This window comes from Leucopleurus acutus (assembly GCF_964270905.1).
Source record: "Leucopleurus acutus genome assembly, chromosome: X".
Lineage (NCBI taxonomy): Eukaryota > Metazoa > Chordata > Mammalia > Artiodactyla > Delphinidae > Leucopleurus > Leucopleurus acutus.
The window spans coordinates 76,159,710-76,173,607 of NC_139148.1; positions in this window are offsets into that span (position 1 = coordinate 76,159,710).

Consider the following 13,898-nt stretch of genomic DNA (forward strand, 5'->3'; position numbering starts at 1 on the left):
TCCTCTCTGAGGAGTGAGTGGTTCAAGTCACCTATTGGGCGCCCAAGTCCTGGGGTCTGACACCTGGAAGATGAACCCCCGTGGCTAGTTGAAGGGCTGGTAAGATGAACAAGAGGGCTGTGGGAAGACTGGATTCCAGTCATGAGGAGTTCAAGCACACTGACTAGCTCCTAAATCAGGGTAGAGAAGGCAAGTTGAGGACTGCTCCAGTGGCTGTTCAGTTTCCTCGATTGCCCTGGTGTGTGCACCAGCCTGAGCCAAGCAAACACTCCAGACCTGTTTACTTCATGTCACAGTTCCACGTGGGGTGAGGGTTGCCACAGCAAATATAGCAGATCACAATGAGTAAAGATCTATGTGACTTGAAATAATTAGTGAAGACTTCAAGGAGGAAGTGGGGCCTGAGCTGGGCTTTTAGGGATGATCAGGATTTTAAACTGTGATCAGAGGTAAGGGCATTCTTAGGAAAACTGACACAAAGAAGGGTGTGAATAAACATAGTATGCTTGAAGGATTATTGAGAGCGTGACTGACGTAAAAGATCATATTAGGAAAAAAGAAGTGAGTTTTCACACGGCTAATAATAGATGATAGAGGCTATCAAAAAATAAAAGCCCATTTTTACAAAATTGTGAACATTGAAAAAATATGATCTCAAGATGGGTCAAATACCTCCCTTTTAAATGTCACTTTATCTATAGGACATTTGGTCTCCTTTTCTCTTTCTGTGCAATGACTGAATGAATCCTTATAAATCTCATAGATGCTCAGAACTTGCCTCTCAATAGTGGGAATAATAGAGCTTTTGAGTCAAACAGACATGGATTTGATTCCTAGCTAGACTATCTATTAGCTATGGTCATTCATTTGGAAGTAACATTTCCAGGCCTCAGTATCATAAATTTTAAAAATGAAACTAATAAACCCTAATCTACATGGCTGTTGTGAAGATTAACTGTAGTTTCTTGAAATCCCTTTGCACCATATCTGGCACATAGTTGACACAATAAATGTTAAGATCTCTTCTCTTTCCCTCATCATCATCTTCGTTAATAGCTATGCCTTTCCATAGATACATTTGTTTTATTTCTTCAACTGAAATAAACCTTTCATAACACCTCCCCCCAATTACAATTACAATCACTAACTTATTTCATTTATTTTTCTCAGGATTTTTGAGTATATGCTGTCCTAAAAATGCCAAATTGTGTTTATAATGTTCCCTTAACTTTCTCTAGATCAATTTATGTCACAGCCACAGCATTATACAACCCAAAGACTAAAACAAAAACACCAATTTTATATTCTATTACCTAGCACGGGGATTCATCAAACTACGGCCATGGACCAAATCTGAACCACCTCCCATTTTTGTAAATAAAATTTTATTGGAATATAGCCACACTCATTCATTTGCATATTATCAAGGGCTGCTTTTGTACTACAAAGGCAGAATTTGAGACTTGCAACAGAAACTGTACAGCCCACAAAGCCTAAAATATTTAGTATCTGACACTTTTTAGAAAGTCTATTGACACCTGACCAAGAATGTACAGAAAGCACCTCATTCAGGTGATAAAGTACTGTTATCAATAATAACCTATACCCAATTATTTTCTGACAAAACTTTTGTTTTAATATAGTGAGAAAGTATTATTTCAAGTCAACAGCTACTTAGATTTTTCTATAGACTGTTAGATACAGGTAGAAATGGTATCAGTAATATTTCTATCATCTTGCTACAACAATTTCCATAGTACCTTGCTCACCAGAAAATGTACATGATTATTCAACTTAAGACTGAGAGTGTCAGAGTTCTTACCAGGTCTCTTTCTATGAATTGAAAATATAATCAAAGAAAAATAATATTTTTCCTATCTTATTTTTTAAAAGCCAATACATCTGTTAAATATTTTAAATGAGATTTATGAAAAGTCAGGCTATTATATTGGTTACACAGGGGACACCAATGCAAGACATTTGTATATCCACTTGGAATTCACAGAGAAGTCTAGAAATATGTAAATCTATACTATAACCTATATGTAAACCAGCACCAAACATGGGCTTCTTTAAGTATAAAAAGTTTAAGCTTGAAAGCAAGAATGATTCAATATCTAGAAATATAGCCAAGTATGGATCAATAAAAAGAATATAATTAAGTGCTAATTGTAGGTAAGTAGGAGAAATCTTGACTGGCCTTCCATGTTCTCATGCTGACCCAAAACATTTTCTGAAATAGACAAAATAATCTTCTCCATAATCAGAACCTTAGGATTTTTTATATTCCTTTGTACATATTTTGTTCTCTGCATGCTAATAACTTCCCAGTGAATGTAAAATAAAACTTTTAAACTGTTTCTTCAAGTCAGAAGAAAATGACAATGAAAAATATTTCCTTTGATAAGCAGAGAAACATCTTATAGGGAGGTACCAGATTAGATGTTTAGAGAGGAACAAAGACAAGGTCTATATTCTGTGTTCCCCCTTCATGCTCACCACATTAATGGGAATACCATAATTCAACATCAGTGAATATTGGTTTGGTGGTTGTTGAATAAAAATGTTCTAACAAAAATGTTACAAAGCAATTATTAGAAATCAAAGATATTCTTTGGAGTTAGGAGTCTTATCCCCCCCACCCCACAAGACAGCTAAAAAAACATATCTAGGAACTATGCCTCTCATCATAAAGCAATAGCATAACATAAAAATAATTCTGTATGAATATATCACTTCCTTTTTTTTGCTATTTATAAGCCCTTTTTCTAAAACTCAGAACCATGAAGTTTTATATGATATCTGAAATTCATAAACAGACTTCTTAGAAGCAAATGTCTATGATCTAGAATCAGAAAGCAGACTCACTTAACCCACAGCAGAAACATCCTCTGTGGGTTTATAAAGGAGAAAAGTTTCCTATACAAAGAGTAATTATTTGGAGGCTGTAACTTATCCCTATCATTCAAGAATTAGATTAGGAATTTAAAATGTAGTAAAATAACATAACATGAAAAAATAAAATAAGTAAAAATTTTTAATAAAATAAGATTTAAAAAAGTAACATGAAATCAATTAAATTTGAAAAGAAATAAACTAAATTAATACAAAATAAAATAAATTAATTTAAATAAAACACAAAATTAATTTAATTATAAATAAAATAAATAACATAATATAAAATGAAAAAGTTGACATAAAATAAAACAAAATGTTGTGCTCAAAGAGTTCTACTCCACTTTAGAGTACACAAGAATAATAATCAAAGTAGCATTACTATAACTATATACTTCCAAAGTTCTGTTGCTCAGTTTGTTTTGATTTTTTTGAGAAATCAGTGTAATTCTTTAGTGAAAATTTTGTCTCATGGGCAAGCAGATCACAATTTAAGAATTAACTTTTAAAACATCAGAGAATTTCAAACCATTTCCATAAAATTAAAAACCAACATCCTAACCCACAGTTTCTCAACAGCAATACTATTGAATTTAGGGCAGACTAATTCTGTATTGAAGGAGACAGGGACTTTCCTGTGCATTATAGGATATTTAGCAGCATCCGTCTCTATTCACTAGATGCCAGTAGCACCCTTTCATCCCAGTTCAGACAACCAAAGCTATCTCCAAACATTGCCAGCTGTCCTCTGAGCAGAAAATCATTCCAATTGAGAGCTACTGCTAAGCTAATTTTCTCAAATTCTACTAAAAAATTTTATATTCAAATGCACTCTAACTGTAGTTAAATCAGGCCCTTGTTCCTTTCGTCTACAGTATTCTACTGTTCTTTCTTTTCTCCATTTAGTTGTTGTATAGAATTAGATTTGTTTTCTGGAAGATGAAATATTGGGGGGTGAATTATAAACTGGACTGACTACCTGGCACTACTATTCTACCTTTGTTTAAAACATGGCATAAAACATAAAATATGAAAACAAGATATAAAAATTTGGGGAATATATGCACTAACAGTAGAAGTAGAATTTCTGTAGCACCCTAATTCCTAGTAGACTGTTTAAAATAGAATCACTTCCTAAGATAAACAGGATTCTACATGTCAAATTTAGAACCACTGTAAATGTTTTATCCCCCACAAAGTTAAACTATTTATTCTGCCCATAAAAGTTGAAATTAAAACTTAGTAATTTCTTTTCATAGCATAACCTCTTAAAAATGTCAAATTGTATTTATAATATTGCATAACAGAGTACATTTTATTATTCCCAGACCAACCTTGTGCTAAGTAACAAAGAGGTCATTATATTAGCTTGTACTCCTTAAATTTCACAGTTATACATATCTAAGAAGTAGCCTTATTTATAGGGTCAGGTTTTCTATGGTACTCAAGCCAAAGAAAACTTTTCCTTAAAACACCCCAGTGAACTGAAATGTTTAATGATTTTTCATAAAAAACCTAAACAGTAAGCATAACGTTACTAATTTAATGTAAGCTCAGCTGATGTATAAAGGAACTCCATATTTGAGAGAAAGTAATATTCTTTCATATAAACCACAGAAACATAATTTTAAGATTGTTCAGAAACTATGGTCCTAGCATATTTAGGAGATAAGTATTAAATTTAATTTGAAACAATGAAAATAATATTTGCTAGTAATATAGTATCATTAAGCTCTTTTCTATTTATTATTTATTTCATTATCACAATGTTAAAAGACTTACCAGGGAATAAATTTCCAGATGGTCTCTTCCATTTAGCTGTTAAAATGAGAGTAAGACTATGACTGACCAATACCACTTTGTTACTTTCATTATCTAAATTGTTGAATATTACTGACCTTTCAGTATTCCATTTAACTCTTGGTGATCTCTTTGCTACTAACCAAACCTCTAGTTAATCTGAATAATAGACCAAAATTTGATTTTATGACATTCCATTGACAGTTAAGGGAGAGAGGACCCTGAGAGAGTGAATAAAATACTAATCTGGTGAATTCTGCTTAGAATGGGGAGAACAACTAGAGATGGGGAGGGGGCCAGTAAGCACCTAAAAGAAAAAGACTTTAATGCTGACAAAAGGCAACTAATCTCCTGAATTTAACTGCTCCCTGAATTAGCTTATGCACCACAAGTTCCACTATATCCACTTTTTGTGTATTTAAAGACCAGAGAAAATAAGTTCTGTAATTTCTGTAATGAAAATTCTGACAGATATTTAACTGTGGAAACATGAATTCTGACACAATAATTATAGATAAGGATGTATTAAACACTTTATGAAGTGTCAAGCAACAAGTTGCATGAATCAGAGTACTGCTTATGCACTTTAGTGGCAATCAGTTTTGCTGACAACAAAGCTGAATGACAGTAAGCTTCTTAGTTTAGGAGACCAAAGATGACAAGGGACTTTTCTTTAGGAAATGTGACATGCTTTGTCTCTCTTTCATCCCTTGTATCTACTATCTGGGACATTTTAAAAGACACACTGAGCTGTATAGAGTTCTTTCATAAATCTGGTATTTTTATTTTTGTGGCATTGCTTATAGCATGTATTAAAACAGTAATGAAACGAAACAAGTATTTCTCCACAAGAGTAGGCCCATGTCTGTCTTGTTCATCACTGTTCTTGAGTCAGAAAAACCTAGGTTCCTCCTACACTGTTGGTGGGAATGTAAGTTGGTACAGCCACTATGAAAACCAGTATGGAGGTTCCTCAAAAAGCTAAAAATAGAGTTTCCATATGATCCAGCAATCTGACTTCTGGGCATATATCAAGACAAAACTAATTCAAAGAGATACATGCACCCCTATGTTCACAGCAGCACTATTCACAATAGCCAAGACATGGAAGAGGAATGGATAAAGAAGATGTGGTACATATATACAATGGAATATTACTCAGCCATAAAAAGGAGCAAAATAATGACATTTGCTGCAACATGGATGGACCTAGAGATTGTCATATGGAGTGATGTAAGTCAGACAAAGACAAATATGATATGATATCATTTATACATGGAATCTAAAAATATGATACAAAAGAACTTATTTACAAAACGGAAACAGACTCACAGACTTCAAAAACAAACTTATGATTACCAAAGGGGAAAGGTTGGGGGTGTGGGGATAAATTAGGAGGATTGGGATTAACAGATACACATGACTATATGTAAAATAGATAAGCAACAAGGATCTACTGTACAGCACAGGGAACTATATTCAATATCCTGTGATAAACCATAATGGAAAAGAATATTAAAAAAAGTTTATGTATGTATAACTGAATCACTTTGCTGTACAGCAGAAATTAAGACAACATTGTGAATCAACTATACTTTAATTGAAAAAAGAAATAACAAGAAAAACTTGGGTTCAAATAGAGGTTCTTCCATTTAAGAGCTGAGTGAAAATGGATACATTATCAACCTCTGCACCTCGGTTTGTAAAATGGGTATATTATCCACCTCATAGAGATCCTGTGACAATATAGGTAAAACATGGTAACAGGCATACAGCAGTGACCCAATGTTGATTCTGTTGTTCTGTTCTGCTAGATAAATTTTGTACTTTACATCCTGCCTCAAGGTCAATCTAATGTCAACTGAGCTATGAGATATTTGTGGCTCAACTTTCAAGATCCCTGCTTCAAACTGAATATGCCAACGCCTGGGGACCAGAGCCCCAGACATTCCCAGTTACAAAAGCACTGGTAAGGTAGTTATAGTGCTTCCAGCACAGCCTACACTTCATGGGAAATCTGAATGGATTGAACGCCACAGCAGCCTTGGTAAAGAATGGACAGAGTAAATGGGCATAAAGGTGGCAGTGGGGGTACAATACACTGCAGATGTAATGCTTTGATGAGGGGGCCAACTGCCTTGGCCATCCATCCCTCTGCTGGAACACTCTTGCCACTGATAACCACATGACTCAGATCTCCTCACCTTCCTCAGATCTAAATCCAATGTCCAGTTCTCAGTGAAAAGCCTTCCCTAGACACTATATATCAATAAAAGACAAACCCTCATATTCACTACCCTTCTTGTCTGCTTTACTTACTCTTCAGGGTTTATCACCCACCAATAGCATATACATTGCTTATCAGTATGTTTACTGTCTGTTTCCCTCCACTAGAAAAGTAAGTTCCAGAAGAGAAAGGATCTTTTTTTTTCCTCACTGTTTTATCCCTAGCACCTAAAATAAAGAGTGTTTTGGCACAGAGTGGTGGATCACTAAATCTCTTGATTTAATTACTTAAATCAGTAAGTACTGGTTAGTTGCTATGTTGGACACACAGTAGAAACAGAACCCGTTATTTGAAAATGATCATTATATGATATTGTAAGGGAAAAAAACTTGCCACCCCAAGTATCTCTTCAGTATACAGATTATTTTCAACTGCAAATATCAAGGCCCAAAAGACTTAGGAAGGAACTCTGACCTTCTCCCTAATTACCTACAAAAATTAGAGGGCTAGTTTCTGGAATAAAGCTATCACCATAGATATCTACAAGGAATATGGGCTAGGTGTGGTGGTCAGAGTCCACTCTGTGTCCCATTGTCTCTGCATGGCCCAGGAAACATTTATTTACCAAACATTTGCTTTTCCATCTCCATGTGAATTGCCTCCCTCCCCTTTGAAGTCCCAAATCACTACCCACAACATCTTTTGTCTTTAGCTGAAGATGGTATTTAAGGTGAGGGTTTCAGTCATTTTGGTGAGTTAATTAGTTTTTTTGGTCTCTCCCATGTATACATATTCTAAAACCTTGATGATTTTCTCCTGCTAATCTGTCTCATGTCAATTTTAATTCTTAGACCAGCCAGAAGAACCTAGAAGGGTAGAGAAAATTTCTTCCTCCCTAAGTATATATATTTTCCTAATTATATTTTTAGATAAATTAAAGCCTCTACTAGACAATCTTAGTCTACTTCAAGTTCATGTACAACACTTAAAGTAAAAGTGCTTTTCTTCTAACATATCTTAATATTCAAATAATTCACAAAATCCTACATTGCTTCACTACTTTCTAAATTACACAGATTTTCTTGTTTTAAGTTGTATTCCAGAGCTCTTTTTAAGGCTCTTGTCTAGAACCTTAAGCTCTTGTTATCCCTCATATGAACTGTCTCCTGAAGTTTCCCAGTAACCGGTTTCTCAGTATCTAGTCTAACTATGCAGCACACTTCTGTCATCCTCTTACCCAATAAATGCACTCAAGCTGCCCCAGTGATCTTTACCACTAAGCTGTTCAAAACCTTTTAATGATTCTCCACTACCATCATGAGAAAATATAAAGCCCTTAGTATAAATCCCCAGATTTTCCATGGCTTGTTTGGTCCAGCTTGCCAGAGATCTTTAGACAACCCATTGGGGATAGGCTGCACGCTTTCTTGTTATTATTATACCACTTGTGTATTACTGTGTAATTATTATACCACACGTGGTGTAATTATACTTCATCTGTGAACATGGGAAATTACTAAACTTCCACTAGGTGGCCATGGTACAGCAAGGCTTAAGCATTCCATTCCTATGAGATAATTTATGTAGGTTTCTGTTTTTGTTTTGGTTTTTGGGTTTTTTTTTTGCGGTACGCGGGCCTCTCACTGTTGCGGCCTCTCCCATTGCGGAGCACAGGCTCAGCGGCCATGGCTCATGGGCCCAGCCACTCCGCAGCATGTGGGATCTTCCCGGACCGGGGCACGAACCCGCGTCCCCTGCATCGGCAGGTGAACTCTCAACCACTGCATCACCAGGGAAGCCCTTTATGTAGGTTTTAACAAGTTAATAAATAAGATTATGCTATGTTCCCTTGTTTTATTTCATATTGTTTAATATTATATTATCTTTATAACTTCTGTTTGTTACTTCATACTACCTCTGGAGAGAATGGAAGTTCCTTTTTGGTGATACAATTAAGAAAAAGAAAACTTTAGCTGTGTGAAATAAAATTCATATTTTACAGCAAGACAAGAAAAATTCAGAAATAAAAATTCTTTTCTGCCCTTTGGCCTCCTCTCTCCCCTTACTGATTGGACCTCATCCAATCAGTTCAAAGCCTTAAGAGAAAAAGACTGAGGTCCCTGAAGAAGCAAGGAATTCTGCCTCCAGACTGCCTTCGACTCTTGCAACATCAGCACTTCCCTGTGTCACCAGCCTGCATGCCTGCCCTGCAAAATTTGGACTTGAGAGCCCCACAATCACACTAGCCAATTCCTTAAAATAAATCTCTCCCACTGTCTAACCAACCACCCTCTCTATACATAGCATTCACATCATATTGGTTCTGTTTCTCTATAAAACTCTGACTAATATGGAGTTCAACAGTTAGAGAAACTTTACTATTGAAGGACCAAGAAACACATCCAGGTAATATCTGTTCATTTCTTCCCCTTGTCTTTGGTAGAAAGTAGAGAGAATCTACTGAAAAAAATTTCTCACTAATATCTGCCTTGGTTGTGAACATTTCACCCACTGACTCCTGAAGGAGAGGAGTCCCCTAATTTTGTCCTAAAATTTAGAATAAAAAGTTAATTTTTTTTTTTTTGCAGTACGTGGGCCTCTCACTGTTGTGGCCTCTCCCGTTGCAGAGCACAGGCTCCGGACGCGCAGGCTCAGTGGCCATGTCTCACGGGCCTAGCCGCTCCGCGGCATGTGGGATCCTCCCGGACCGGGGCACAAACCCGTGTCCCCTGCATCGGCAGGCAGACTCTCAACCACTGCGCCACCAGGGAAGCCCTAAAAGTTAATATTTCAATAAATGTTTATTGAATCAAAAATATCAACTTGCTGACAATTTTGAAAAAAAATATTTGAGAAACTTGCAATTCATAGTAATATGAATATAAAAATCTTAAGTGAAGATTTCATGCCATATGAGGATATTAATTTTAATAACCCTTGCTTTGTCAAATTGCCTTTGGGGAAAAAAGAGATCTGCAGTACCACCTGTAAAGTAACAAAGTTGTGCCACCATTCGTTTCCATTTAGCCTTAAGAAACTTGACAATACCTCAGTATTCTCACTCATTCTAATAACTTCCTTACCACAGGCACAAAGAGGATAAAAGACTGCCTCTAAAAGTTAGAGGAGAACCAGGAAATTGTATTTCTGGCTTCCAGCCCAGCAGACCTGACTACTTCTCCAGAACAATCTTATCTAATTCAGTGGTACTCATTCACATTCTCAACTTGAAAGAATTTTTATATCCCTAAAAAAAATGGTACATTAAATTGTATAGCTTTAGTTAAAATTGTGAACTAAAAATGTATAAATGTATTTTAACAATTAGTCTTTTCTAATTGAAACTATTAACTAGTCCTTCTCAGTATAAAGATTTGAGAGCTTGTTATTCAATTATATTCCTTATTTTGGAACTTATCACACATAAGGCCTAGAAGTTCATTAATTTCGATCCTTTTATAGAAATTTGTTTGCAACATATAAAAATTGATAGCCACAGCACAGAGCAGTCCAGAAGAAAATTATAAAAAACAAAACAAAACAAAAATCCAAAGAAGAGGTTTCTCCTCATTAGGTCATGATATTACAAAAATGCATAGGTAAAAAACCCAATACCTTTTCCAAACTAGTCTTTAAGGAACCTATTTAGAGAAGAGGAGGAGGGACCAACCCAAATGTATATAAATCTGAACCATTATAAAAACAATTTTATTAATCTGAAACTATTGCCTTGTACTTTTGACTTTAAAGGTTCACTGCCATTTTCCAATAAGAATGGCTTGAAAACATTCCCTCTTTCTAAGCCATGATGAATGAACATCGATTAAAGGCAGCTAAAAGAAGAAAAGCCACTAATGTATTTTATACAGTCACTGATCAGTTACTGACATGTAATATTTCATTTTCTTTAGGACATTAAGAGATGTTGTGTACCTAAAAATAACAGCTTTCCTGATAGTGCATCTATCATTACATGCATCATAAAAGCAAGAACATAAATTAGTTTCTGCCTGTTAAAGTCTAATTATTTGTAAAATCATTACTTGGCAGTTTAACAAATTGACACAATGAAGTTAATGATCCTTAACATATTAAAATCTGCAGTGTATTTTTGCTAACCACATTCCTAAACCTTAGTCAAAGTTTAGTGGTGTGGGTGACATTATATGGAGCATACTAGCTTAAATTTCTCTGCTAAGTGATAGTAGTGCCACTACTATTATTCATGAATGTGTTTCTACAACTCTTAATGAAAATTAAACAATGAAACAACTCAATGAAAATTAAAACAATACCGTTAGGTCACAGTTCATTTTTCATTACACTGCTAAACCTTATTGATAATATAGCTACATGGATAATCACAGTATAAACAACTATAAACAAGGGTATTACCTTGGCATAGAAAATGACCAAGAATGAGAGCTTACTGTAAAATATTATGAAGTAGATTTTTTAAACTTTAAGTTCATTTTGAGACAATATTAATTTTAAAAAGACAATAAAGCTAAATCTAATATTAAAATGTACAAAGTACCCATACATATTTAGCTTAAATACAGAAGGTATAGCATCTTGCCACAAGTATTCAATGTGTTTGGAAGTTTGAAAAACTCTTTCAAAGCTCAGCAGCTGTACAATTGATGAGAAAACATCTGATCTTAACAAATGTCCTAGAATTGAAGTGTGAATAATCTGCTCAACCATATATAATAGATATATTTGAAAATGGTTTCAAAGTTTTAGACAGTGCCAAGTACATTAGTAGTTGTTAATGAACTCTAGATTATCTTAGAACCTTAGATTTCTTTCAGTATCTGTGGTACTATTTTTTCAAGTCCCACAGAGGTTTAAATAATTTGAAATGTATAGTGATAGGTCATATAAAGAGAAAAGAAAAACCTTTTCCTTATTATAGGAAGGCATTGTGGGGTAGAAACAAAATATGAATGCCAGACTGGGTTCAAAGCCTAGTTTCAACACTTACTAGCTGTACAATCTGGTCAAGTTACTTAACATTTCTGTACTCAGTTTCTCTATGTATAAAATGGCAATGAAAATACCAACTTCATAAGGTTATTGTGTAGATTAAAAGAATTAATAAACTCAAGTCACTCAATGTTTGTTTTAGTTTACTGCTCTGACCTACAGATAACCTGCAAATACTCTTTTACATGAATCTTTTAGAGTATGACAAAACACAGGAAGAGCTATATAGTGAGTCAAAAATCTCTAATTTGTCACATGGAGGTTATATTCAGAAGCAACCAGAAGAAAACATAATTCCTTTTTAGAGTTTGGGGAATTACTAGGGAATTAGGGAGTTATTGCTAATTTCCTAAACTTGGGTCCAAGGTCCATTCACCTTTGACACAAATGGTATGGGGATTCCCCAAACAAGATGGTCAGTGAGTAGTTTGGAGAATTCACCTCAATTCTCCTTAGAGCCCCCTAACTCTCTCTTACTAATTTTTATATGTGAAAAAGTAATAGTACATCAGCAAATTTCCATCAGTCAATTCAAGAGAGACCAATAATAGGGTGTTCTTTCACTTTGCTTTAAACATTATATTTTCCACTGATATTTCAATTCTTGAAGATTTTATTAGCCCTGAAGATCCTCCTACCTCAGACATGCAAGAAAACCTAAGGTTTAAGCTGCTGGTATTTATTTTAAAATAAAATTTTAATACCAAATATAAGCAGTAACATGCCTAAAGAAATGTGATGCTATCACACGAAATAGTGAACTCTGAATTTTCTTCAATTACAGTTAAACACACAGATTTTAAAATATTTTTTAAAAAAACCTTTAAACCCAAGCTGTTAGAGCAGTGAGTACACACTGAGAATTTTAACATCGCCCCTCCCTTTCCCGACACGCCCCCAAAAACCTTAAAGAGAAAATACACAGTGTCTCACACACACACACACACACACACACACACACACACACACACACACACACACACACACGCGTGCGCGCGAAGGCCGGGGAGGGGGAAGAGGGGAGGAACAGAGAGGAGGAGAGAAGCGGAGAAGGCAAGGGAGAAGCTAAGGATAAGACAAAGTAAGGGAAGTCAGAAAAAAAAAAACAGGACCATTGAAGCCCCTACTTTTCCCTGCCTGTAGACTTACTTTCTTGCCTCCAAGCAGCCTGCGGAGCAGTCAGGGCCGCTGCCCTGGGCGCCTAAGTGGTGAAGCCAAGTAACTTCTAGTTTTGGTGCCCTCCCCTCCGCGCGTGGCGCCTACGCACATGATGTCAAACAAGCACAAACTGCATCACAATCAGACACTCAGGGTATTTAGAGGCGTTGCTCGTGGCTCGCCAGAATCCCACAGTTCAGTTTCAGCTGGCTGCGCGCTGGCTGCCCTCTGGCTGCAGTCCCTCTGCAACAGCGGCAGCGGCCCAGCAGAGCCCTCGTGACCTATTTTTTTTTAATACATTTATTTATTTTATTTGGTTATGTTTTATTTTTGGCTGTGTTTAGTCTTCGTTGCTGCACGCGGGCTATCTCTAGTTGTAGCAATCAGGGTCTACTCTGTTGCGGTGCGCAGGCTTCTCATTGCAGTGGCTTCTCTTGTTGCAGAGCATGGGCTCTAGGCACGCGGGCTTCAGTAGTTGTGACACCCGGGCTCAGTAGTTGTGGCTTGAAGGCTCTAGAGTGCAGGCTCAGTAGTTGTGGCACTTGGGCTTAGTTGCTCTGTGGCATGTGGGATCTTCCTGGACCAGGGTTCAAACCCGTGTCCCCTTCATTGGCAGGTGGATTCTCAACCACTGCGCCACCAGGGAAGTCCCTGAAGTTCTTTATATGCTCAAATATCCTGAGTTTCTCCATGCCAAAATTAATGAACTCATCTTTATTCTGCAATCCAACCAAGCTCAAGATACTATCCTGAGAGCCATTAACAGCACTCCCAGTATTTGATTTGTGTAAGATGAAATTCCTGCTTGCAGAAAGTTCCAAACAATGAA